Here is a 26,317-nt window from a genome sequence, read left to right on the forward strand (position 1 = left end):
TCCAGGCCACATCCACCTGCTCCACCGGGGGCTCCTCCACCCATGGGGGGGCTGCAGCGTGGAGATCTGCTCCGTGTGGGACCCATGGGCTGCAGGGGGACAGCCTACCCTTTCCCAACTGCTCTTGTACAGCATTTCCACCCCCTCACCCCCACCCCCACCCCCCTTCCTTAAATCTGCTCTCCCAGAGGCCCACCCAGCATCACTCACTGACTCAGCTCTGGCCAGCAGCTCCAACCCTTTTGGAGCCGACTGGAGCTGCCTCTGATCTGACATGGGGCAGCTGCTGGGCTCTGCTCACAGAGGCCTCCCTTGCAGCCCACCCACTAAAAACCTTGCTATGTAGGCCCAATGTGAGAAGAACCAAATAAAGGACAAACATTCTATCCTGTTATTATGTAGAAGACCAGTCAAGGCCCAGGACTCTTACGTAAGTTTTAGTAAAAATCTTAAAGGATTTTTTTTAAGAAGGGAGCTTAAATTCATATGGATCATGAGCAGAGAATGAAAGGTTTTTGTAACTAATAATTGCTTATTTTGTATTCTGCACTGATAATTTCTGAATGCTTACTTCATTCACTGACAGAGTAGGAAGAGTTTGGAATTTGGCTTTAGCATTTGATAGCCATTTTCCTTTCTACAGAATAGTTAAATGTGTACTGGTTAAATATCATCATAAACTGTTTACGGTAGACAAAAGTGGACTTTATATGAGTAATGCATTCTGAATGGTGACTGAAAAGCAAATCAATGCGCGTGATTGTTTACACTATTTACTGTATAGAAGTGAGGCCTGAAAGGTGGTTTTGTATTTGGAAACAGGCTTATCTTCTCCCATTCATTTTGCATTGGAAATATAAACAAGATTGCTTTTTGTCTCCCTTGGTTGCAGGACTTCTGAGCATCCTATTAATATTTTAGATGGTCTTTGTGCTTACACAGGAAAGTTTATTCAGTAGCATGAAGGATACATTTATTCACTGCTGCCAGTGGATGTTTATATAAAAATTTCAAATATTATTTCTACTATTTAATATATGTAGTTTGACTATGTCCATGAGCTCTGGCATAGAGAAAATATGATTAATTGATCTCTACAGCCTGCACTTGGTTTGGATATGTACCATTGCAAAGACTGTGAATCCTGCTACCATGTAAGATTTCTCAGATCCAGCCTCTGTTCAGTAGTTACGCTGAAGCAGGACCAGAATAAATCATTGCAGACTCTCTAAGCCAACATATATCATTAGGCTTGAAGTTATGAGCTTAGACAGATGTCCTGAGACTGCAGTACAGATCCATCTGTAATCAGTGAAAACGAAGAAGAAAAATTACAGTTGTACTTCTACAGTGAATATTAATCAAATCCCAAACTCCAGTTAGAAACAGCCAAGGTACTTTGGTCCCCTTCATTTGAGGAGCTCAGACATGACTTTATGCAGTGGTTCTAGATCTCAATTTGCACATGACTCTCCGTGTGAAACATATTAATCCTGGAGAACTGCTAAGAAATCTAGATCTCACAGAAGACAGCAATTCAGTACTGCTTTCTTACTCAGAACTTATTAGGAGAAAAGAGGGGAACAGGATTTTTTGCTTTCTTTTCATTGTGGTTTCAGAATAGTCAGCTGGAAAGAATTCGTCACCTGCAGATTCTTCCTCCTTGAAAAATACTATAAGAAACAAAACTCAGGTAACTCTGCATTTCCTGTTCTAGCAGTAATGGGAGCACTGGAGGACCTGCTAAGTCTATACACCCACGGTATTTTTTTATTTGGTTGCAGAACAAAAATCCTCAAAGCATAGACATGTTTGAGATGAAATGCAGATCATGTCCTTTGAATTATAATTTCAGTGCCCTGCATTTTGTCCAATCAGCATTCCTGATTTTTCAGGCTGTTTCCTTGTAACCTTTCTATGACATTTTCCTCACATCTCTTGCTGTCTTCTGAATTAAATAACATTATACAGGTAGTGCTTGTAAGGTATATCTTGATTTGATTGTCTTGAAAGCTAACTCTTACAATGGCACTTAGAAGTGACTGGCAAGTTAGGTGCAGATAGTGCTTAAATAAACAATAATTTGAACCAATGAATCTAAATTTATTTTGCTGTTGTTCTATGTGATTTGTTGCCTTCATTTATGGAGTCAGACAAACATATTCATAAAATTTCATTCTCTCTTCCTCAGCTAAGTTATTGCTTCATTCACGTGTTAAAGCTTCAGCAAACAGACTTCCAAATCTTCATAGCAGAATGGATAATTTATGTAACACATTTCACTGAATGAATTTATGATTTTTTCTCCTTATCTTGTTGTTCTGAGTGTATCTGTCCAATAATGATGTTTTACACTCTCTGGATCAATTAAGAAAACTTAAATTTAGCTACATTATAATAATATCCATATTGTAATGAAACTATCTAAATTGCAAAGAATTATTTCTGTTCCCTGGTTGGAAGAGAGATCAAACCACTTCAGCACAAATATTAAAAAGTAATTTAATACTGTTTTCCATAAGTATTAATGCCAGTAAACTTCATTTCTTCAATGTTTGTGGAAAGCAAACAGAAAAAAACACACCTGGAATGTGGCCAGTTAGATTCACTTAGCAAGTCTAAAAAATACAACTAAGAACTTTTATATTGTTCATGATATTCTTTTTAATACTAGGAGCTGATGTTGATGCTGGAGACAACTTGATCCTATAGTGGGGAAAGAGACTAAGCTACAAGGAAGTCATTTCATCTAGTGGTTGTTCCTTTACAGGTGTATATTTTTAGTGTTTCTTCTAATAAAAGTTCTAATAATCCTTTTCCAAATAGTATGAAATAAATGTTATCCTGTTGTAACTTCTTTTTGAAAGGTTCTAGGTAGATTACATTAGTTTTATTTTGTCAGTGCTCACCCAGAATAGGGTTCGATGAACTTGTGTGAAAGAAGAGAATATAGAATATATTGAACGATTAACAGATAGACCTGGTTATGCAGATTTTATGGGTTGATTATATTACTGAAGGATGAAATATATGACACAGTAAGCATCAAATGCATTTTCTGATGCCATATTTTAGAACTGACGTTCTAAGTTTACACAAAAAATACTGTTATGAAAATACCAAGGAACTTGAATACAGAATGGAATAGTTTCAGTGTGTTTTAGACTTACTCATGAGTATGTATTCTTATTGCTGTTACAAATCTTGCTGTTTGACCATTAGCTGAAGAATTTAAATCAATGGTTCATAATTTCCCCACAAGGATACTAAATGGATACCCTTATGTCTCATGCAGCTTGACAGAGTGCAATTCATCTCTTACTTCCATTTGCCTTGCTACTTCTTTATATTTATATATATATACTTATTAATATTTATAATATTAACAAGTCCCAGTCAGACCAGACAGGAATGTAGAAATTAAATATAGCTCTGAAAGCACTCAGATATTATTATTTTTTATATTTTTTTATTATTATTATTAATTTGTTTTGTTTTCACACTTCCTCCGAGAGTAGGCATCTGAAAATATTGTGGTACTGCAGTAGGAGGAGAAGAACTTCTGAAGAGAAGGTGTAAGCAGAGCTGATGATCAGCAGAGGCAACTGTCAGTTTTTGGAACAGGGAAAACCCAAACACAGAGCAAATCCTGAGATGAACAGCACACAAAACATGCACACATGATAAAGAATCAAGGAGGAAGGAAAAAATTGTGTAGAAGAAAAAAGAAATATTTATCTAAATGTATATCTGACAGTCTAACTTCCTAGAATTGTTCCTGGTTCATATGATGCTACTTAAGAATGCAGTGGCCTCTCAGTACTATCCTGGAGAAACATATCTAAATTCTACAACACAGAACTGGAAGGGTGATAATGTTCACAGTCCTGACTCCTACACACAGCACAGTTCAACAATGTGTATGTGTCTATATTTAGTCATTTATACAAGAATTCCAATACACTGAGATAATAAGTTTCTTGCTATATATCGTACCAATCCATTCATCTCAGGATTTCTCAGGACAAAACTTATGTCTTAGCTCAATTTTTAACCTGATACAAAATTTGAAAATAGATCAGGTATGGAGGTCTGCTCAAATCTCAGCAACCTTATCTGCCTAATTTGGATGCCCTTTGCCATCCAAGATAATCTGGCTCATCCTGTTCTGAATATTCTACCCTATTTCCTTTGTTTGTTTGTTTGTTAAATACAAATCCACACACAAGTGTGTATGTGTATACATCTCCCTTTCCTCCCCCTCCCTGTATATCTGAGAGCTTCTGCCACTTCCAAAGACTTTGGTTTGAAGAAACATTTGGATTGCAGTTTTGTTACTGTCATTATATCATTTCTGAAATGTCTTTCAGGTTTGATTTTGATTACATCATCTATTTTGCCCTATGTGCTTCAGGCCACGATTTGAGCCTGAGAAAACTTTGTTGTCAAATAGTCTATGGATGAAGTAGTATACCACAAGATATCAAACAGGAAAATGGGAAATACAAAGACCTCCCTGTCAGCTTCTGTTCATAATCTTTACAAGGGTAGAATTACCTCCATTTTAATCTAACCTTAAGTATTTAAATTTCAATAAAACAATTTTTGTTTGTTTGTTTGTTTGTTGTTAATTTTGAAATAACTTACCTTAGAGAACTGAGTTAAGAGGTTTTGTAATTTGCCCACTATTGGAGGTTTGCTCTAAACATTATTAGTATTCCGTACTAATCACTTCTGTATCATACAATTACATCTGTTATTTCTGTAAAAACAAATGAAAAGACTCCTTTAAAATAGTTCTGTTCCTTCTCTATTCTGTGAAGAAAAACAAGAACATAAGAGAGAATACGTATAAAATCCTGGAATTTTAATTGTGATAGCTAGTTCTGCTGCAATTTAACCAAAACAGGCATTTTATGTTCTGATAGAAATGTTCTGACTTAATCTTGCAGCCTGACATATCCCAGCTTTCCCTGAATCTTATTTATTTATTTATTTATTTATTTATTTATTTATTTATTTAGTCGGTGTAGCTATTTCTTTTGCCTTGTTGTTTGCCAAAGTTTGGGGGACAATATGGATTTATTTTTTTTTTTCCTGATATTATGAATATATTGTTCTACCATTCTTAAGTAGCCAAGTTCCACAGGACACAATGTAGTCTATTCTTCTTTCTTAGTTGAAGATTTTTAGCAAATATTCCTCTGGAATGTATTAGCAGATTATATTATACACTTATGGTATATAATGCACGCAGTGAATGGTGAAATACTCCCACTTCAGATCTTACATATAATTTGAAGTGTTGATTCCATTAGAGAAGGGAATATAAGCTCCCTTTATGCACCTTACATATTTTTTCAAGTGTCTGTTTAGACTACTGAGGAAGAAACAAGTCTTTATTGTTGGTGTTGCAAAGTCAATACTTGAATCCCAAAATGCAACTTTTTTTTTTTTTTTTTTTTCCTGACATAAGGATCGCTAAAACTAACTGCTTAATTGCAGTTTAGGAATATGTTATTGTACGTAGTACCTGCCAAAGACATTTCTGGAGCTTCAGAGCAACACAGTATTTTTAAACAAGCTCTTCGTATTTCATATTGAATGGTTTGATGCAATAAAAGGGAGATAGATGGGTAAGTGGGACAATCATTAACAAGTTTTTTAAACATTAAGCTTTTTCTTCATCAGTGTGCCTGTCCATTTTCCAAATTAATCATTGATATTGACTAATGAATATCAGACTCAGAAACCTGAGATATAATACAGAGATGGCCAAATTTCCAAGAAGGATTTCTTTCCTCTCTGTATTATCAAATATTTAGTTTACTCTTCTAGATATATTAAAACTGAAGCAAAATATGTAGCCACTAAAAAGTCTGTCTGTTAGTTTGAGTCAAATTTGGTTTTAAATTTTAAAATGCAGAAGTGAAAAAGATCAAGAGTTTTCACCAAAACTATTAATGTTGGTTTCTTCAGAGAAATTTTTTAATCTCTTTAGAGTTTGAGATGTGGGTTTATGGGCAGAAGTGGACTGCAATCTTGGTGGCTTTGACATCAGTGAGATCAGAATTTCAAGAGTTAATATGTTGGTGAAACAATATCTCTAGCACACATATATTTTGGAGTTCTTCACATACCTGTACTGAAATATTGCCGTAAGTTACAAGACTCAACTCATTAAATATTTAAGAACTGGCATATTTGAACATTTATCTGAAACCTTACAAAAATCTACTAGAACTCACTAAGTTCATTCCTACAGCTTTTTGTTAATATAGATTTCAATTAATATTGAAAAATTATCTCTGATGAGAGATCAAGTTTTGTAATTTTGCAGGTGCTATTGTAATTTTTTTTTTTATTTTTTTTTTGGGGGGGGAGAGGCAGTGGCAGCATTCTTGAGTTTATGCCTATTCAATACTATTGTTAGCACACATAGGCAGAATAAGATGTAACAGCCATGCATTATTTAAAAGCCACCCCCCATCCCTTGACAAGTGATGACAGTTGAACATGACAATTTTGGAGATGCTTATTTGTTAAGATTTCACAATAATCACTTTTCAGACTTCTTGCAAAATTCCTGTTAAATAATAGTTTGAGGCAGCTCAGAAACAGTACTTTATTCTATTAAACTAGAAAATTCCTCCCCAAACCATCTGGGCTGGCAGGTGTTCATCATCAGATCTAGGTTGCTATGAGACAAGAGATTGCTCATGCTAATTAGTCATGCAGCAAGAAACTCTAATTTTGCTCATTTAAAGCAACGTACATTTACTAGGGTATATTATCAATACCTGTGAAGCTCAAGGTTTAAAACTCAAGTCAAGGATGTGAAAAAGTAGTGATTTCATCTTTGAAAAAGTCCTTCAGAGTAAGACCTGTGAGGGGGCTATGAATATAAGAACATAAATGTTCACAGGTTTGTCCTTAGCTCTCTCACCCATGGACATCTACATTGTATGAATGTTAGTGTTTACCTGCTTGAGATAGTCCCAAGTCTGGCTAAATTATTCAATTTAACAGAAATTTGCAGTGCTTCTCTGAGCTGGAGTTATTGTACTGTTAGACTCCTGTGAACTTTCCTAAAGTTTCAAGGTGCAGGACAGAAGAAGGCAGGAAATGTCATGCAAAGTAGTATGAGAAGCTGAAAAGTCCTTGACTAAGTGTAATCACTTCTCTGCAACAATTGAAACATCAGTATGTTATCAACTTAGTTCTCATACTAAATCCAAAATACATCACCATATCCACTATGGGGAAGATTTATTCTATCCTAGCTCAAACCAAGAGAATTCTTCATGCCACCTAACCCTGGTAGCACTCTAAGGAAGACTCCAATTTTGGATCCCTAATTTCTCTACCCACTGGCTCCCAGATACACTGCGTATGATGTTCTAAACTCTTGGACTCTTTGTAAACACCATAAAAAATCATGAAAAAATACTTTAAAAGTTAGGTTGAGAGTGGTATACAAGGATTGGTTATACCTCCACTAAGAGGTCAAGACTACTAGAAAAAGGCTGAGTTCGGTCTAAAGAACAATTGGACAAGATTTCACCATCACCGTGGTCTCATTCAAGAGTGATAGCTGCAAAAGACAGTGTAACTAATGGTTCCACAGAATGGTTTCTAAAGTATCTTCTGATCCTGGCTTTCAGGTTTATGCATGCATATTTTTCTTCACCACAAAAAAAAATGTAAGGATTTCAAAGAAAACAGAACTCAGAGAGTCCTCATGCCACAGGAATATAAGTTTTTTGTTTGGTTGTTGTTTTTTATTCTGCTTGTTGTTATTTTTGTCCCATAAATCTTGCAGAGCTTGTAGATGGGCCTATAGAGGGGAAAGACAGTTTGTCACTGTCATTCACCATGATCGGTGAATAATATTGTAAACTATTAGTGAAAACTGAGGATTTCAATTGTCTTGGACTGATAAAGTCCCCATTACCCTTGTATGGCAGTTTCTCTGTTTATCTAAAAAGACAGATATTTTTCTCTTTAAGTTTTCTGTGCCTGTTCTGAAACCTATCTAAAACAAATTCCTAATGAGCAGCCCTTAGTCAACTGTCAAGGCACTTGAAATGACCTCAGACATATTCTTTGCCTACTTTTTCTCATTGTCTGGTTGTAGCTGCTCCCTGACAAACCTACAGGAGCACTGAATCACTCTTTGAAGATCTTGCTGTTAGAGGACTGAGACTGTCACATCAGAGGCCATGCTGTCTCTGATTTTCTGTCCAAGGTCATGAACCATGTTCTGAGCTGCATCAAAAGAAAAGTGCCCAGCAGGTCAAAGGAACTGGTTCTCCCCCTCTACTCTGCTCTTGTGAGACCCCACCTGAATTTCTGTGTTCAGCTCTGGGGCTCCCACCACAAGAAGGACATGGAAATATTAGAACGAATCCAGAGCAGGGACACAAAGGTGATCAGAGGGCTGGAGCACCTCTCCTGCGAAGACAGGCTGAGAGAGTTGGGGTTGTTCTGCCTGGAGAAGAGAAGGCTCCAGGGAGAACTTATAGCAGCCTCTCAGTATCTAAAGGGGCCTACAGGAAAGTTGGGGAGGGACTCTGTCAGGGAGTATAGTTCTAGGACAAGACGTAATGGCTTTAAACTAAAAGAGGGCAGATTTAGATTAGATATTAGGAAGAAATCCTTTTCTCTGAGAGTGGTGAGGCACTGGAACAGGCTGCCCAGGGAAACTGGATGCCCCCTCCCTGGAAGTGTTGAAGGCCAGGTTGGATGGGGCTTTGGGCAACCTTAGCTAGTGAGAGGTGTCCCTGCCCATGGCAGGAGTATTGGAATTAGATGATCTTTAAGGTCCCTTCCAACCCAAACGATTCTATGAAATGAAGTCAGATCCAGAGACAACATCTACATCTTCTGATGCATGGCTTGCATTTTAGGTATGTAATTAGTTCAAACAGCATAACAAGGTTTGGTTGGTTGGTTGGTTGGTTGGTTGTTGGTGGTTTTTCAGTTGGAAGCTTTTTTTCTCTGTTTCATCTCTGTCCTCTTTGAGTGTACTCAATAAAATGCATATGGATTAATTCCAAGGAAGAGACTCCAGGCAGCTTCTCCTGTAACTAATACGTGATCATATGTGTTCTACAACAAGCATCCTCCTGGCTTAATAAATATACAGGGGCTCAGATTTTATTTTTATTTTTCTTGATGGCACACAGCCACCCAGACAATGAAGAAAAAGAAATAGTGTGACAGACCAGTTTATGATGCAGAAAAATGCTTTAGACTTTTGATTCATAATGATAATAAGCTGTAGTCAGCCTTCAACAGAAACAGTGACTTGCAGTGTGCAGCTTATGTTGCTTTCTGTGATTCAATATTTCTCTTATCTTTTTTAATCAGAAGAGCCCAGTTTCAATTAAAACAGGACAGTTGGATTCTGCAAATTAAATTTTACTGTGAAAAATTCTTCACTCAGGCTTAATACTGCAAGCCTGGTTTTACTTAAGATAGTCCTGGGGGACAATAACTATCTCCAGCTCTATATACATTTTCAAGTTACAGGAATAAAAGAAGTGGATCTTCAAGAATGAATCACATGATGATGAAGGCTTGATGTCCATATGCATTTTGGAGGTTGAGGTGGGGTTCTTACTTCTTCCCAGAGTCTGATGTTATGGAATGAATGTTAATTATTTGAAGTGCACTAGAACATTCCTGAAGCATGACTTTCAGTTTATTTTTAATCTGAAAACAATTGACTTCATGTACTCCAAGAATGTCCTGATATGAAAGACAGCAAAGAAGGTCAGTAGATTCACTTTCAGAAGCCTTTCTTGATCTGAACTAAAAGCTTCATACAGATGCATCATTCATTTTTCAATTCTCCAGACATAAAATGTGAATTATATTGCAAATCTCCTATTGTATCTCTTTAAACCTCTTCAAACCATAAGTTATTTAGGTCTAAATCATCTTGAGTCTCTCTATACTGTGCATAACTTCAATAGGCTTTTACAGGTTAACTGCATTAACATGAAAATAATAAAGATATGGTATACCCATTAAGTTCTAATGCTTGACTGGGGGGTCTAATTTTGGTTCTTAGTCTGTTCCTAAATTTTAATTTTCATTTTCAAATTTTCAAAAGGCTCAAAACTTTTGATCTAGTAATCCAACTCTGAAGAATAGAACTACTGCAAAGCCCCTCTGTTTCATGTTGAAAATAAATGTCATCGTGTGTCATTGTCCCCCCAACCCAATCCTACAAATCCTCATAATCAAAAATTAAAAAAAAAAAAAAAAAAAGAAAACAAGGAGATCATTTGAAGCTGACTTGAAAGGTATTCATTACTTTCCCCACAGAAAAAAGTTTGTTGCAGCAAGAGATGAAGCAATGTAATGTGTTCCACTCCGTTGTTGAGTGGCCGGATTCATTAAAGCCTTATTCACTCATGCAACAAGCAAACTGAGAAACATGCTGATTCAAGGAAAGTTTGATTATTTTTACATACATCATTCTACATCCAATTATGGAGAAACAAAGTTTTGTTCTGTCTTGGTAGAGGGGACAGGAAAGCAGGCATTTTATTTTCCGGTAATGCAAACTTTTGAACTGAGAATGTGGAAAAAAAAGCTCTTAATATTTTTGATGAACCAAGTACCCAATTGTCGTGGTTTAACCCGACCGGCAGCTAAACACCACGCAGCCGTTCGCTCACCCTCCCCCCTCCCTCTCTGGGACGGGGGAGAGAAATGGAAAGTGAAGCCCGTGAGTTGAGATAAAGACAGTTTAATAAGACAGGAAAAAAAAAAAAATAACAAAATAATAATAACAATAATAATAATGATGATACAATGGTGATAATACGAAAGTAATAATAGTATGTACAAACAAGTGATGCACAATGCAATTGCTCACCACCCGCTGACCGATGCCCAGCCTAACCCCGAGCAGTCCGGCCCCCTCCCCCCGGCTAGCCACCCCTATATATTGTTTAGCATGACGTCAGATGGTATGGAATACCCCTTTGGCTAGTTTGGGTCACCTGTCCTGGGTCTGTCCCCTCCCAGCTCTTACTGCACCCCCCAGCCTGCCCGTTGGCAGGACAGAGCAAAGGCTGAGATGTCCTTGGCTTAGTATAAGCACTGCTCTGCAACAATTAAAGCATCGGGGTGTTATCAGCACTCTTCTCATTCTAAGCCAAAACACAGCATTCCACCAGCTACTAGGAAGAAAATTAATTCTGTGCTAACTGAAACCAGGACATCTATCCACCCCTTATTCCATACCATTTATGTCATGCTCAGGTTACACTCTTTTCCATACATTCTAATTAGTCACCTATAGTAATCATGGTAGTGATAACATACAGTATAATATACTATTTAACATGGTGCAATTCAGTTCATGGGCTATTCTCACCCAGTATTAAATCTCCTTGAGGTACACACCGGACCTCTCCGTTCTTTTGCATCACCCACCAAGTATATCCAGGTCCCTGAGCGAAAACAATTCCACGAATAGGTTTGCCTTTTCCTGAGGCAGGAGTAGCCCAGACTGTTTTACCCAGCATATTTTTTACATGCACTACAGGAACTTTATCCCCATCTACAGTACGTAACAGGTTTGATTGGGCAGGTCCAGCTCGGTTGGTAGATCCCCTAGTATTGACTAACCAGGTGGCCTTTGCCAAATGCGTATCCCAGTTTTTGAACGTCCCAGCGCCCATTGCTTTCAAGGTAGTCTTTAACAGGCCATTGTATCGTTCAACTTTCCCGGAGGCTGGTGCATGATAGGGGATGTGATACACCCATTCAATACCATGTTCTTTGGCCCAAGTGTCTATAAGGTTGTTTCGGAAGTGAGTCCCATTGTCTGATTCTATTCTTTCTGGGGTGCCATGTCGCCATAGGACTTGTTTTTCAAGGCCCAGGATGGTGTTCCGGGCGGTAGCATGAGGCACAGGATATGTTTCCAGCCATCCGGTGGTTGCTTCCACCATTGTAAGTACGTGGCGCTTGCCATTGCGAGTTTGAGGGAGTGTGATGTAATCAATCTGCCAGGCCTCTCCATACTTATATTTCAGCCATCGTCCTCCATACCAAAGAGGCTTTGACCGTTTGGCTTGCTTGATTGCAGCACATGTTTCACAGTCATGAATAACCTGTGCTATAGCGTCCATGGTCAAGTCCACCCCTCGATCACGAGCCCATCTGTATGTTGCATCTCTACCTTGATGGCCTGAGGTGTCATGGGCCCATCGGGCTATAAATAATTCACCTTTATGCTGCCAATCCAGGTCCACCTGAGCTACTTCAATCTTAGCAGCCTGATCCACCTGCTGGTTGTTTTGATGTTCTTCAGTAGCCCGATTCTTGGGCACATGAGCATCTACGTGGCGTACTTTCACAGCCAGGTTCTCTACCCGAGCAGCAATATCTTGCCACAATGCAGCAGCCCAGATAGGTTTGCCCCTACGCTGCCAGTTGTTTTGCTTCCATTGCTGTAACCATCCCCACAGGGCATTTGCTACCATCCATGAATCGGTGTAGAGATAGAGAACTGGCCATTTTTCTCGTTCAGCAATGTCTAAAGCCAGCTGAATGGCTTTCACTTCTGCAAACTGACTCGATTCACCTTCTCCCTCAGCAGCTTCTGCAACTCGTCGCGTAGGACTCCATACAGCAGCCTTCCATCTCCGATGCTTCCCCACAATACGACAGGACCCATCAGTGAACAGGGCATATTTCTTTTCATTCTCTGGCAACTGGTTGTACAGTGGGGCTTCTTCAGCACGACCCACCTCCTCCTCTGATGATATCCCAAAGTATTTGCCTTCTGGCCAGTCCATGATCACTTCCAATATTCCTGGGCGACTGGGGTTTCCTATTCGAGCCCGCTGAGTAATCAGTGCAACCCACTTGCTCCATGTAGCATCAGTTGCATGATGCGTAGAGGGGACCCTTCCCTTGAACATCCAGCCTAGTACCGGTAATCGGGGTGCTAGGAGGAGCTGCGCTTCAGTACCGACCACCTCCGAAGCAGATCGAACTCCTTCATATGCTGCCAATATCTCCTTTTCAGTTGGAGTATAGCGGGCCTCAGATCCTCTGTATCCCCGACTCCAAAACCCCAGAGGCCGACCTCGAGTTTCCCCAGGTTCTTTCTGCCAGAGGCTCCAGGTGGGGCCGTTCTCCCCGGCTGCAGTGTAGAGCACATTCTTTACATCTGGTCCTGTTCGAACTGGCCCAAGGGCTACTGCATGGACTATTTCCTGCTTGATTTGTTCAAAGGCTTGTCGTTGTTCAGGGCCCCATTCAAACTCATTCTTCTTACGAGTTACTTGGTAGAGTGGGTTTACAATCAGACTGTAATTTGGGATGTGCATTCTCCAAAACCCCACAACACCTAGGAAAGTCTGTGTTTCTTTTTTGTTAGTTGGTGGAGACATAGCTGTTATTTTGTTGATCACATCCATTGGGATTTGACGACGTCCATCTTGCCATTTTATTCCTAAAAACTGGATCTCCCGTGCAGGTCCTTTGACTTTATTTTGTTTTATGGCAAAACCGGCTTTCAGAAGGATTTGGACTATTTTCTTCCCTTTCTCGAAAACTTCCTCTGCTGTGTCACCCCACACAATAATGTCATCGATGTACTGCAGGTGTTCAGGAGCTTCCCCCTGCTCTAGTGCAGACTGGATCAGCCCATGGCAAATGGTAGGGCTGTGTTTCCACCCCTGGGGCAGCCTATTCCAAGTATATTGGACTCCCCTCCAAGTGAAGGCAAATTGTGGCCTGCACTCTGCTGCTAGAGGGATGGAGAAAAATGCATTAGCGATATCAATTGTGGCGTACCACTTGGCTGCCTTCGATTCAAGTTCATACTGAAGTTCCAGCATGTCCGGCACTGCAGCACTCAGTGGTGGCGTGACTTCGTTCAGGCCGCGATAGTCCACTGTTAGTCTCCACTTGCCATTAGACTTTCGCACTGGCCATATGGGACTATTGAAAGGTGAATGAGTCTTGCTGATCACTCCTTGGCTCTCCAATTGACGAATTAGCTTATGGATGGGAATCAGGGAGTCTCGGTTGGTGCGATATTGCCGCCGGTGCACAGTTGTGGTAGCAATTGGCACTTGCTGTTCTTCGACCCTCAGCAACCCCACAACAGAGGGGTCCTCTGAGAGACCAGGCAAGGTAGATAATTGTTTAATGCCCTCTGTCTCTAAGGCAGCAATACCAAAAGCCCACCGGAACCCTTTTGGGTCCTTGCAGTATCCTCTTCTAAGATAGTCTATGCCAAGGATACATGGAGCATCCGGACCAGTCACAATGCGGTGCTTTTCCCACTCATTCCCAGTCAGACTCACTTCAGCCTCCAATACAGTCAACTGCTGAGATCCCCCTGTCACTCCACAAATATAGATGGGCTCTGGTCCTTTATAGCTCGATGGCATTATAGTACATTGTGCACCGGTGTCTACTAAAGCCTTATACTTCTGTGCGCGTGATGTGCCAGGCCATCGAATCCACACAGTCCAATAAACTCGATTGTCCCTTTCCTCCCCCTGGCTGGAGGCAGGGCCCCCCTAATCCTGGTCAGAATCTTCCTCGTTTCTGTGTTTGAAGGACTGTCTGCTGGAAGTTGGAGCAGCAAACTTTTCGGAGAATCCCTTTTTCCTGATTGTTTTCTTTTGCAACTCACGTACCCGTGCCTCTAGGGTCGCGGTAGATTTTCCATCCCACTTTCTCATGTCCTCTCCATGGTCTCGTAAGTAAAACCACAGGGTGGCACGGGGTGAGTACCCACCATATCGTCTTCCTTGTGTGGGTGAACGCCTACCCCTGACAGCTGAGACACTGCTTTGTACAGGTGCGAAGGAGAATAATCTCTCTTCAAGTTGGTGAACCTTTTCAGAAAGTTTCTCCCAAGTGTTCTCCTTTGGTCGGTGGGCACTGGTTGGTTCAGGTGGGGAGGACAATAGATTCTCTTCAAGTTGGTGAACCTTTTCAGAAAGTTTCTCCACAGCTGAGACGCAGGCCTGTAAGGAAGAGGAGAGACTTTCTTCGTACTGCCGGAGTTGTTTAGCCGCTTCACCCACTGTGGGTTCCTCATCCTCTTTCCAGGCCATTATTGCCAATGAGCTGGCATATGATGATGGTGCACTCCGTACAAACTTCCGCCACATGGGTCGTGTACACTTGACTTCATCTGGATCTGTGGATGTTTGTTTGAGGTCTGGATCCTCATAAATCACTTCCCGTACGGCTAATTCCCTCAGGTACTGGATTCCCTTCTCCATAGTGGTCCACTTGCCTGGTAGACATAAAATATCTTCCTTGAAGGGATACCTTTCCCTCACAGCTGAGAGGAGACGCCTCCAGAGGCTGGTGGGTCGTGCTCCATCTGCAATTGCTTTGTCAATGCCGGCGTCTCGAGCAAGGGATCCCAGCCGCTTGGCTTCCCTGCCGTCTAATTCCACACAATTGGCTCCAGAGTCCCAGCACCGGAGCAGCCAGGTGACAAGCTGCTCACCTATACAGCGACCAAAATCTTTTCGCACATCTCGTAGCTCGCGCTCGTTTAGGCTTCGGGTAGTTACTGTTGCTCTTTCGGCATCCTCATCTTCCTCCTCCTGAATCCTTGACGGCCCAGCGTCGTCATCATCTTCGTCATCTCTATACTTAGTTTTGGCAGAAGCCTTACCTGGATTGGCAGAAGACTCTCTGCGTTCTAAACGACTTGAATTTCTATACCATATTTTCACCTTCTCTACAGGGGCAGCTTGCACTGCTACTGCTCGTTTCTCTGACTTTGTTACAGGGTCTGCCACAGGGGTTGGAATGCCCTCTGCAGGGTCAACTTGCACTGCTACAGCTCGTTTCTCTGACACGGCCACAGGAGCTGGAGCGGCTACAGGAGCTGGAGTTGGAGCTGGAGCAGTTGCAGGAGCTGGGACTGGAGCAGCAGTAGGAGCTGGAGCTGGAGCGGCTTCAGGAGCTGGAGCTGGAGCGGCTTCAGGAGCTGGGACTGGAGCAGTTGCAGGAACTGGGACTGGAGTAGCGGCCGGAGCTGGAACTGGAGCGACTGCAGGAACTGGGACTGGAGCAGCTGCAGGAGCTGGAGCTGGAGCAGCTTCAGGAGCTGGGACTGGAGCAGTTGCAGGAGCTGGAGCTGGAGCGGCTGCAGGAGCTGGGACTGGAGCGGCTGCAGGAGCTGGGACTGGAGCGGCTGCAGGAGCTGGGACTGGAGCGGCTGCAGGAGCTGGGACTGGAGCGGCTGCAGGAGCTGGGACTGGAGCGGCTGCAGGAGCTGGGACTGGAGCAGCTTCAGGAGCTGGGACTGGAGCAGTTGCAGGAGCTGGAGCTGGAGCGGCTGCAGGAGCTGGGACTGGAGCGGCTGCAGGAGCTGGGACTGGAGCGGCTGCAGGAGCTGGGACTGGAGCGGCTGCAGGAGCTGGGACTGGAGCGGCTGCAGAATCCACCGTAGGGGTCACAGTGGCCGTTGGATCTGTCACAGGGTTTGGAGTGGCCGCAGGGTCTGTCACTAAGTTGACAGCAGTATCAATGGCAGCTCGATAGGCATGAGCCAGGCCCCAGCACGTTACAATGATTTGTGTTACTTTGGAACTGCCAGAATCATTACACCTTTTTTTCAAGCATTCTGCCAGTTTTTGAGGATTTTGCCATTGTTCAGGGGTGAATTTCCAACACACTGGGGGTGCCAACTGCTCTAGATGCCTGCCCATATCCACCCATACTCCCTGCCACCCACAACTATACTGCCTCCGGGCAGATCTCCGGATGAGCTTCATAAGTAGTTGTTTAACTTTAAGCAGAATCTGAAGTGCATTCATGAGGCAGAACAACAAGACTATGGTATTCTGAGTATTCCAGAAATATTCAATATCTTGGAGAGCTATTGTGACAAGCTCAGGGGATAAGAGGGTGGTGAAGGAGGAAGGCAGAGTGACCCAGGAGGATACAGGGGTGGTGAAGGAGAAAGGGAAAGTAAGCAAGTAAGGAAAAATATCCTCCCCTTTCCCCTCCACAGATTGACTCTCTAATGGAGAAAAACAATAGGTATAATTGCTAATAGTTCCCAAGATGCTGTTTCCAAAGTACAGAGTCCACGATGTTACTGAGTATAAATACCAAGTTAGAGTCATGACCAGATATTTTATCGTCTCATAAGCCATTGCTATAACACTTAGTACCATAATGGTCTGAAACCAGGGCCCGGAGAGGAGAAACAACACTACAGAGAGCAAATACGGAAAATAATGTACTATAATACTCAATTTGGAAAACAGGCGCAGCAGAGTTGTGATTAAAGCAATCAGCATCATGACAAGTGACTATTAAGCAGGTCTAATCCTTACACCAATTTTAGTTTAACACACTCTGATCAGATCTGCCGTTATCTCAACCTTTCGGGCCCCACGTTGGGCGCCAAAAAGACTGTCGTGGTTTAACCCGACCGGCAGCTAAACACCACGCAGCCGTTCGCTCACCCTCCCCCCTCCCTCTCTGGGACGGGGGAGAGAAATGGAAAGTGAAGCCCGTGAGTTGAGATAAAGACAGTTCAATAAGACAGGAAAAAAAAAAAAATAACAAAATAATAATAACAATAATAATAATGATGATACAATGGTGATAATACGAAAGTAATAATAGTATGTACAAACAAGTGATGCACAATGCAATTGCTCACCACCCGCTGACCGATGCCCAGCCTAACCCCGAGCAGTCCGGCCCCCTCCCCCCGGCTAGCCACCCCTATATATTGTTTAGCATGACGTCAGATGGTATGGAATACCCCTTTGGCTAGTTTGGGTCACCTGTCCTGGGTCTGTCCCCTCCCAGCTCTTACTGCACCCCCCAGCCTGCCCGTTGGCAGGACAGAGCAAAGGCTGAGATGTCCTTGGCTTAGTATAAGCACTGCTCTGCAACAATTAAAGCATCTGGGTGTTATCAGCACTCTTCTCATTCTAAGCCAAAACACAGCATTCCACCAGCTACTAGGAAGAAAATTAATTCTGTGCTAACTGAAACCAGGACACCAATGCAGCTGCTCCTTTTATTTTTTTCTTCCTGTTTAATTCACCTGCTTGTTACCTGATTATGCCATGTGTTTTTCATTTATTTTGTTTGTTTGCAAAAATATAAGAAAAGCTCTAAGAAAGAGCTTTTATCTGCTATTTGTACATATCACAATATAAACACTGTTTTTGTCACTGCATACCTGCCTTAGGTGGTCTGAAATGTAAATATTGCAAAAAGAGCAGGAAGATAGATTTCCAAGCACTAAACAATCAATTAAAGTGAGTTAGAGGGTGGAGGAATGTGGGGAGTATCCTGCACACAGAAGGCTACTTTGCTGGAGAGCATTTGTTCTTCAAAGAGTGTCCACTCTATAGCTTGATAAGACAAGTTGAAAGACCAGATGTTGCACAACATTTGCTCCTTATAACCATATTTGTGTGAACATAAGTTAATAGGCTATGGGTTTCCAGACTAGTTTGACTAGTCAGAGGGGATGGGAAGGAGATATACCACACATGGTTCTTTGTTCCATGAAGAACAGGAGAGAAAGGAAGGAGATAAGAGGGTCATAGATAAACACTACTTCTTATAACTTGTATAACACCCCTTTAACAATAGAAAGGCTGTTGAACACTTTTTCATACTGTCCTACTAGGTCAGGTGTTCCTATCAGCATCTTATCTTACTAAGTGCAGGTCACTAAATTCCAAAATAGTCATTTAAGAAGCAAAGTTGTATGCTTTTTAATAAAGTTTTGGGGTTAGAACAACAACATTTACACCCTGTCTTTGGAGAGCTGTGAATACCCATTGTTAAAAGCACATAGTCAAAGAAATACTGCTTTCTCCATTGTCCTTTTAGATGGCTTTAAGCAATCATCTTTTCTATATTTTTTTCTGTTAAATCAAAGCCATGAAGTTGAGATTATATGTATGTCCAAAAATAACCTGTCTGGACAGATGCCAGAAAAGGAACTAAAAAAGAAAATCTGATACTCTAATAAAGAAAGTATAACCTGTGACTTTATTCTCTCTAGACAAGTATTTGCATAGACCATAACATACACACACCCTCCACAAAAAAAGCACAAAAGTGGGATGTGGGAGCAGGTGTTGTGATAGTCACTACCACAAGAAGGATGAAGTAGGTGCTGTGGTGGGTTGTGCAAAGCTTTATCTGGTCACAGCTAAGAGACTGAGAAAAGGAGAATGGGGGAAGCAGCACAGAAAAGTTTTAACCTTGGGGGGTTGGGGAGAGGGGGGAAAGGAGGGGAAGGAAGGCAAACAAAAAGAAAAACAACCAAGAAATAGAATGGAAACCTGAGACATAATGCAGAACCTGGACTTTTCTCTGGCAAAAGAGAGCAATCAGCTCAGTCTCAACCACAGCTTTACTTACTTTCAGTAGAGATTTAGGAAATACTGTGTCCTGAAATCTTTGGCAATGAAGTCATACACAGTATGACACCCTGCTTACACTTTTGAGTCAATCACACTGTAAATCAGAATGGTTTCTACCCCCTCTTCCATTGCCCATGTCTTTAAAAATACCTATTAATGAGCAGACTAAAAGTCTGCCGGATACTCTGACTGCTGGGCTGACTGTTCCCACAGCTGGCAGTGAGGGTTGGTGTGGGTTGCAGCCCCCACCTCACACGAGGCTGTTGGAGGAGAGGGCTAGGTGTGGTACTCCCCAGCATGAGACTTACAGTGTATGCAGCCCATGGGAAGGCTGAAGGATCTGCCACACTGCCCCACATTCAGAAGTGGCAGCAGTGTGGAGTGAAGCGCCTGGTCAGCACCTGACCTGCTGCAGGGATAATGAGCTCTGCTTTGCCTGCTGATACCTGGGACACACCAGAGCCCCTGTGCTGTTCAGGGCAGCCTAGAGGCACCCTGCTGTGGCTGAACATAAAGAACATAGGTACTTCCCCTATGTTGGTACAGAGCAAGGTTAAGTTTTTCATTTCCAATAACACTTGAGAGTTTCCATGCCAGAGGACGTTTCCCTTAGACCTTTCCTGCTGTCCTGTGACACCCTTATGATTCATCAATGATGTAGAAGGCCTGAGTCACAAATGTGGCCCACACCTTGCATATAAATCACATTGCTCTGAGTACTTTGTCTCAAAGGATGCTGACAGAATTTTAAAATATCCTTCAAAGAGAAAAACAACCTCAAACACATGCAAAATCCTATAAAAGCAATTCCCTTAAATAAATGTCTAATTGGGAAGTGCTTAGTGCTTATGGTTCACAACTTATGACATTTAATTCTTTTTTTTTTTTTTTTTTTTAATAAATTAGTGAAAGTCTGTTGCTGAGCTAATTAGTCAACTGCTTTTCATTACAGTTTTGTTTCAGCTTCTTGCCAGCTTGGATTTTTATAAGTAAAATGAGCATGATGATTACAGCTTACTTTCTAGCAACCTGATATACTGAATCCTTATATCTCACATACCTCAGTAATTAGCATAATGTCCAAATGTAATGGGTTTTCTGGTACAGCATCTGAGCTCCACCTCTGGTAACTCATATAATTTACTAAACAAAATTAACCAAGCATGGCTTGTAGATGCTGAAGCTTATTGACAATAAGACATGCAAAAGCTTAAACACTTCTTTGCCTCAACTGTGTGTTCTCTTGCACTAACATTGTACTCCTTCCCTGAAAAATGAGGTTAACAGAACTGAGCAACATTGTGAGCAGAGGATTGTTATATATGTGTAGACGACAGGGTATATATACTGATGAATACTGATGACAAGGACTTCATCATCAGTCTATGTGATGCAAATGGGTTGTACAAAAGGCTCAATCGTTAGGATGCCTGCATAAAATCCTTTAAACTACCAGTTACTCTCTGGAATAAATTTGTCCCAAGGTATGCTTATTCCTCATATGGTCAGGTGTGAAACAGGGAGAATGGCTTTTCTGCATCTGTGAGCATAAACACATTTTCAGGGCAGGGCAACAGGAAAAAATAGGTAGAGCTGTGCTAACAGCTAAAACAAACTTCCGATCCAATCCTTTTCACAGTAGAGAAATAACTGCAGATAAATTCTGCACCAATGTGGACATGAGAAAAGATCCCCTCAAAACTATCTTTTTTAGCCCACATTAGATTTAATTTTTCATCTTTGAACTCATTGCAATAACAAAGCACTTCAGAAAAGCAAACAAACAAAGTTTAAGTCAACCCCTCTGCACCTCAACCCAAGAAAAGCACTGCTGTTGTTTTCTTTGGATTTTGCTGTTGTTTTGCTGTTGTTTTCTTTTGAAACTGAAAAATGTGAGGGAGTACGCTACCAGTTGAGTAATAAGCAAGCGATCCACAATGCTTTGCAAGACTCAAAGCAAGATAACAGGATAAGAAGCCCTCTACAAAGCGATAATGGATACATTGTTCATGATAATACCAGCGATAACAGCAAGTTGCATTTTACAATAATGTATCGTCTTGTACAGATGATAGCGTTTGAACTCCTCTGTGCTCTTCTTTCTTGCTTTGAAAAATGAACAGTAAACAATAATGAGTGCTTCTGCCTAACATCTTGATTCTCTGTTTGAAAGATGCCACTTTCAGGTAAAGAAAGCTTCAAAAGCCTGCCATTATCAAATGAAATAAAATCAGTATGCGTTGAGATGTTTGTACTTGTTGGATTTGTAGCAGCATTAGTGCACACACACACACGCACACAAAATAAATAAATAAACAAAACTAAAGCTATCTGATATAATTTGTTTCTTGCTTTGGATGCAATTCTATGTTGAAGCACACTTCAACGTCAAGCCTTCTTATTCTTTACATTTTACTGTGGCTGATATGATGTATAGAGGCAAAGGAAAATACAGACCAGATCTTACTGTCATTAATCACTCATCTAAAAGAGCAGCCCATAGCTGTAGACTGCAGTTGGAGCCATGATCTCATTACAGGCTCAATGCCTGGATGAGGGCAACTCCAAGGCAAACTGCAGATCATAGAATCATAGAATCATAGAATATCCTGAGTTGGAAGGGACCCTTAAGGATCATCAAGTCCAACTCTTGACACCGCACAGGTCTACCCAAAAGTTCAGACCATGTGCCTAAGTGCACAGTCCAATCTCTTCTTAAATTCAGACAGGCTCGGTGCAGTGACCACTTCCCTGGGGAGCCTGTTCCAGTGTGCAACCACCCTCTCTGTGAAGAACCCCCTCCTGATGTCAAGCCTAAATTTCCCCTGCCTCAGCTTAACCCCGTTCCCGCGGGTCCTGTCACTAGTGTTAATGGAGAAATGATGTGTGAGGAGGTCGAGCGGATGCCATAGCTGCGACTCAGCTGGCACTCCTGCCTTGACATGAGAATGGAATGGCCTTGGCATTAGGACGGAAGGTATGGATTAAAATGCTGAAGATGGTAGTTTTTAGTAACTGAAGTAATTAACTGAAAAAAAATAAATGGAATATTCCAGAAGCCTGTGCAGGTATATTAAGTTGCTCACAGCTGGAAGAGGCTGGATAGTGCAATAGGCTAACAGGAAATTAAATGTAGTACTTCCAAGAATATGTAACACCTGTCTTCTGTTACCCTCTGTTCCACATGGAACTGATACCCCTGGTCTACGATGTTCAAATGAGTCAAAACAGAAAAGCAGAAGCACCAGCTAGCTAAATAGAAAATGTCAGTAAGTGCTATGGAGAGGAAAGTCTAAACTCTGCCCCTCAAAGGGCTGACCCCCACAACAGCTGGCAAGCAGTCAGCAAAGGCCCTTCGCATTCTTCCTATGCCTCAGAGAAGGCATGAATTTCAATATTTTCCTGCACTAGTAGTTCACTCCATTTCATAGTAGTTCACCAGAAGCAATCCTCATTAGCTGCTCAGATGGTGACAACTGCAGTTCTGAATCTTTTTTTTTTTTTTTTTTTTCCCTCCCTTAATGATACAGGGAGCTTCTCTCTTTAAAAGCAAACTGTTAGGGCATGCTGTGAGCAGTTGTTACAGGATTTGGCTCTTAGCTCAAGCTCTGATTTATTTCATGAGAGAATATAAAGTCTTACTTCCAATTTCTTTTTTATAGATTTTTTTTTTTAAGTTAACAGAAAACATGCCAATTAATTTAGGGTAGGTTTAATTTTATCCAAGAAAGAAGGATTTAATGGTGAATTAATAGAGAAGGTTATAAAAATAAATTGCTTTTTATTTATAGCTCTTTTAATACCTGGATATGGTAGGGTAAGCTCCTTCATTCACCTATTTATTACATTATTATTTTTTATTATGATAATTTATTTTGTGTTTATTAAATGTTAATGATGGGAATTCTTCTCAAACATCTGTCTCTAAATATTAGTCAGTGCTGGACCTGCAGACAGTCAAAATTAAAGAAAATAAGATGGTTGTTTTCAGATGTTTAAAACTGTGAAGGTGATTTTTTTTTTCCCACTTTGGTGCTAACTGAAAAAGATTACCTTCATTTTTTCCAGGACTTTAACCTAAATTTTGCTATGGAATGAAACACCAATGAAATTAATGTCTGTGAAATTTCAGAGGCTTTTAAGGGTAGAATAAAAAGTGTACAATGAAATGTTAATATGTAGTGATATTCTAATTATTCCCATGGGCTTAAAATTGTGAGGGAGACGACAAAGATATAATAAGTAGATAGAGCAGGTTTTGTGTATTGTTCTTTTGAACGTATTTTTCAGGACAGCTCTCTTGGTATTAGCACTAGCTCCTTCCTGGTAAGATTTAAAAAAAAAGCAACTAACTTCAGTACACTGAAATTATTACATGAACAGGACTTGGCATTCTTTAACTTTGGAAACAACTACTTTGATGTTCTAGATGTTCTCTGAATGCAAAGTCTCCATGAAAGTGTGTTAGCCCTTGAATCTGTGACTAGTAATGAGTTTTAGCTTTACTCTACCTCAATTCATGAACACTCCTGTATTACAATTTTGTATCAAAATGAATAAAGAAACCTCTTTTTCTTTTAGAATTTTTTTCATGCTATCTTTTCATCTGTGAGTACTGAACAACCGTGGACACATATATATAATTGGTTAATACAATTGCACTATTATCTGTATTTTTCTGTTCAAATTCAGTGAACTTTCTACAAAGGTTAGCTGATTCATATATGCAATTTATTATTTCATGGTAAAGAAGCATTTTAAATACAAAGAAAAAATAAAATACATTATGCAAACATGCACTTAAAAATTATCAGCAGCTAAAGATAAATCTGAATTTTGCATTCATAACTTTTTCAGGAACAGTTCAGAAAGCCATCAATATAGTAGTCAAAGGCTATATCTCTATGGACGTTCATAGAGATATGTTGTTTTCATGCATGTTGGTCTACATGCATGAGAACTCCACACCGAAAGTTACCTATCTCACTCTATGGCACATTTTTTTTCAACTAATCGCAATAACAATAGCAATAACAATAATAACAACTAGATTCTTGGAAGAGAAAAATATGTTACAAATATGTAATCCTCATTGTTATTTTCTTCATTTGTATCCACTGCTCACACAATCACAAATAAATATAAATTGACCAAAATAATTGATTTCCGTTATTGGGTAAAACAAGTTATAGCTAAGGAAACTTTCTAATGAACTTCCCAATAAAGTTTTATTTTAAAACGCACATTTCCATCATAAGCATATAAATATTGTCAATGTCCCTTATACAGAGTAAGGTTTCTTCTCACATTTTAAAAACCATCAGAAGTGTTGTCCCACAGATAGGAGCAGATTGAAAAAGTTTCTTGATACAAAGTATGTAGAATACATTGCCTTGCATTAAAAATCTCAAATGTTTCCCATTATGTCAAATGTAATTTCCTTCTCCAACTCCTAGGAGGTTTTGAAGGAGATTGATTCCTATAAATTTTACAGGCATATCAAGCTACCTTTTCTCAACAAAATAACTTTTTTTATTTGACTTCTGAGCTGCAACTCACAGCAACTTTTATCTTTCATGTAGTCTGTTTCTCTTAAAGTTTCAGTACAAGACATTAGGACACATTTAATCACATTTAATCAAGAGACTTGCTTTTTAATGAAGTAAGTCAAAAAAACAAACAAACAACAACAACAACAACAAATATAGCATTTTACTACTATAACTTAGAATGTCAGTGGATTTAGTACTCACAGAAATAAAACTGAATTTCAGCAAATCTGTCAGTGCACACTACCACACAGTGCAAACATTGTTGAAGGTATCCATGTCACTGTATGTGATTCATCGCTGAGACACACAGTAGGAGGCTAACAGTCATAAATGTCTTCTCAGGGTCTTTTGATGCAGTTGTGAAGAATGACTGAGTTGGAAACATTGACTTCTCTCATTTTCATTTAGTAAACCGAGACAACATGTGAACAGAGGCTACACAGATTAAATAAAATGTATTGACTGACAGTGTCATTAGCCACCAGCATTGCACGTATGGAGTTGGAGAATCTATTTCTGCTTGGAAAAATGCAAAGTTTTATAGAAAAAAATATGTAAATCAATGGAGTTAGAGTACTGTTGCACTGACAAATTGACTCAAGAAAGTTTGACTTTCATAGCTCTGTGTAACAACAGGAAAGTATTTTTGACCACTGTGGGATTTCTACCTTCACATATTTGTAGCAATATTGTCTGATCATTATACAGATCTGATGAAGTGAAGGAAGTGAAAATAATATCTTAGTTTTGGTTTAGTTTTTGTTGTTGTTGCTGTTGCTGTTATAGTTTATTTTCCATTCTGAATCTTTTTATATCATTATTGCTTTTTTTTTGTTTTTCCTTGAGAATGTCTTCTTCTAAATAAATATTCTGTTTCTTTTCATTCAGTAACAGCCAATTGCTTACTGTTTTCAGGAGGTTAGAATTAGAAATTTTCCTCTTCACCAAAATAATTATTAAAAAAAGCTTTGTTCTAGGGGAAAAAAAAAAAATAAAAAAAGTTTTCCTTTCCTTTGCTGTTTAGAGCACTGACGAACAAAAGCAACCAGCAGATTTGGAATTACATTGGTAAATATTTGTCAGCTAACACAAAAAGTAGGAAGCACCAGTAGCACTCTTTCTTATTTCATGTGTGTTTACAGTATGTGGTGTCCCAGCTTGCTTCCACAGGAGGGACTTGAGAAGAATCGTGTGTATCTAATGCTGACCATCATCATCAAGAAGTGCTGTCTGTCAGATTACATGACAAACACTGCCAAAAGTGAAGTGGTTCTGAGTTCTGGAGTGGAACAAGGTGGGTGTCTCACGTGCTTGTGGTGCTAGCACATGGCACAATGAGGGTGT

General features: G+C 40.4%; 1 long non-coding RNA gene across 2 annotated transcripts; it reads left to right on the plus strand.

Annotated features, from left to right (window-relative positions):
- The first annotated feature begins 254 nt into the window (after positions 1 to 254).
- LOC311430034 lies at positions 255 to 4,634 on the plus strand. Of its 2 annotated transcripts, XR_014688505.1 has the most exons (4): positions 255 to 430; positions 1,620 to 1,693; positions 2,675 to 2,770; positions 3,519 to 4,634. It is a non-coding gene; the product is annotated as an uncharacterized lncRNA (long non-coding RNA). The 2 variants fall into 2 exon arrangements; XR_014688506.1 differs by lacking the exon at positions 3,519 to 4,634 and having other exon boundaries at positions 2,675 to 2,823.
- Positions 4,635 to 26,317: the final 21,683 nt, after the last annotated feature.

This window comes from Aythya ferina (genome assembly GCF_964211825.1).
Source record: "Aythya ferina genome assembly, chromosome: 1".
Classification (NCBI taxonomy): domain Eukaryota; kingdom Metazoa; phylum Chordata; class Aves; order Anseriformes; family Anatidae; genus Aythya; species Aythya ferina.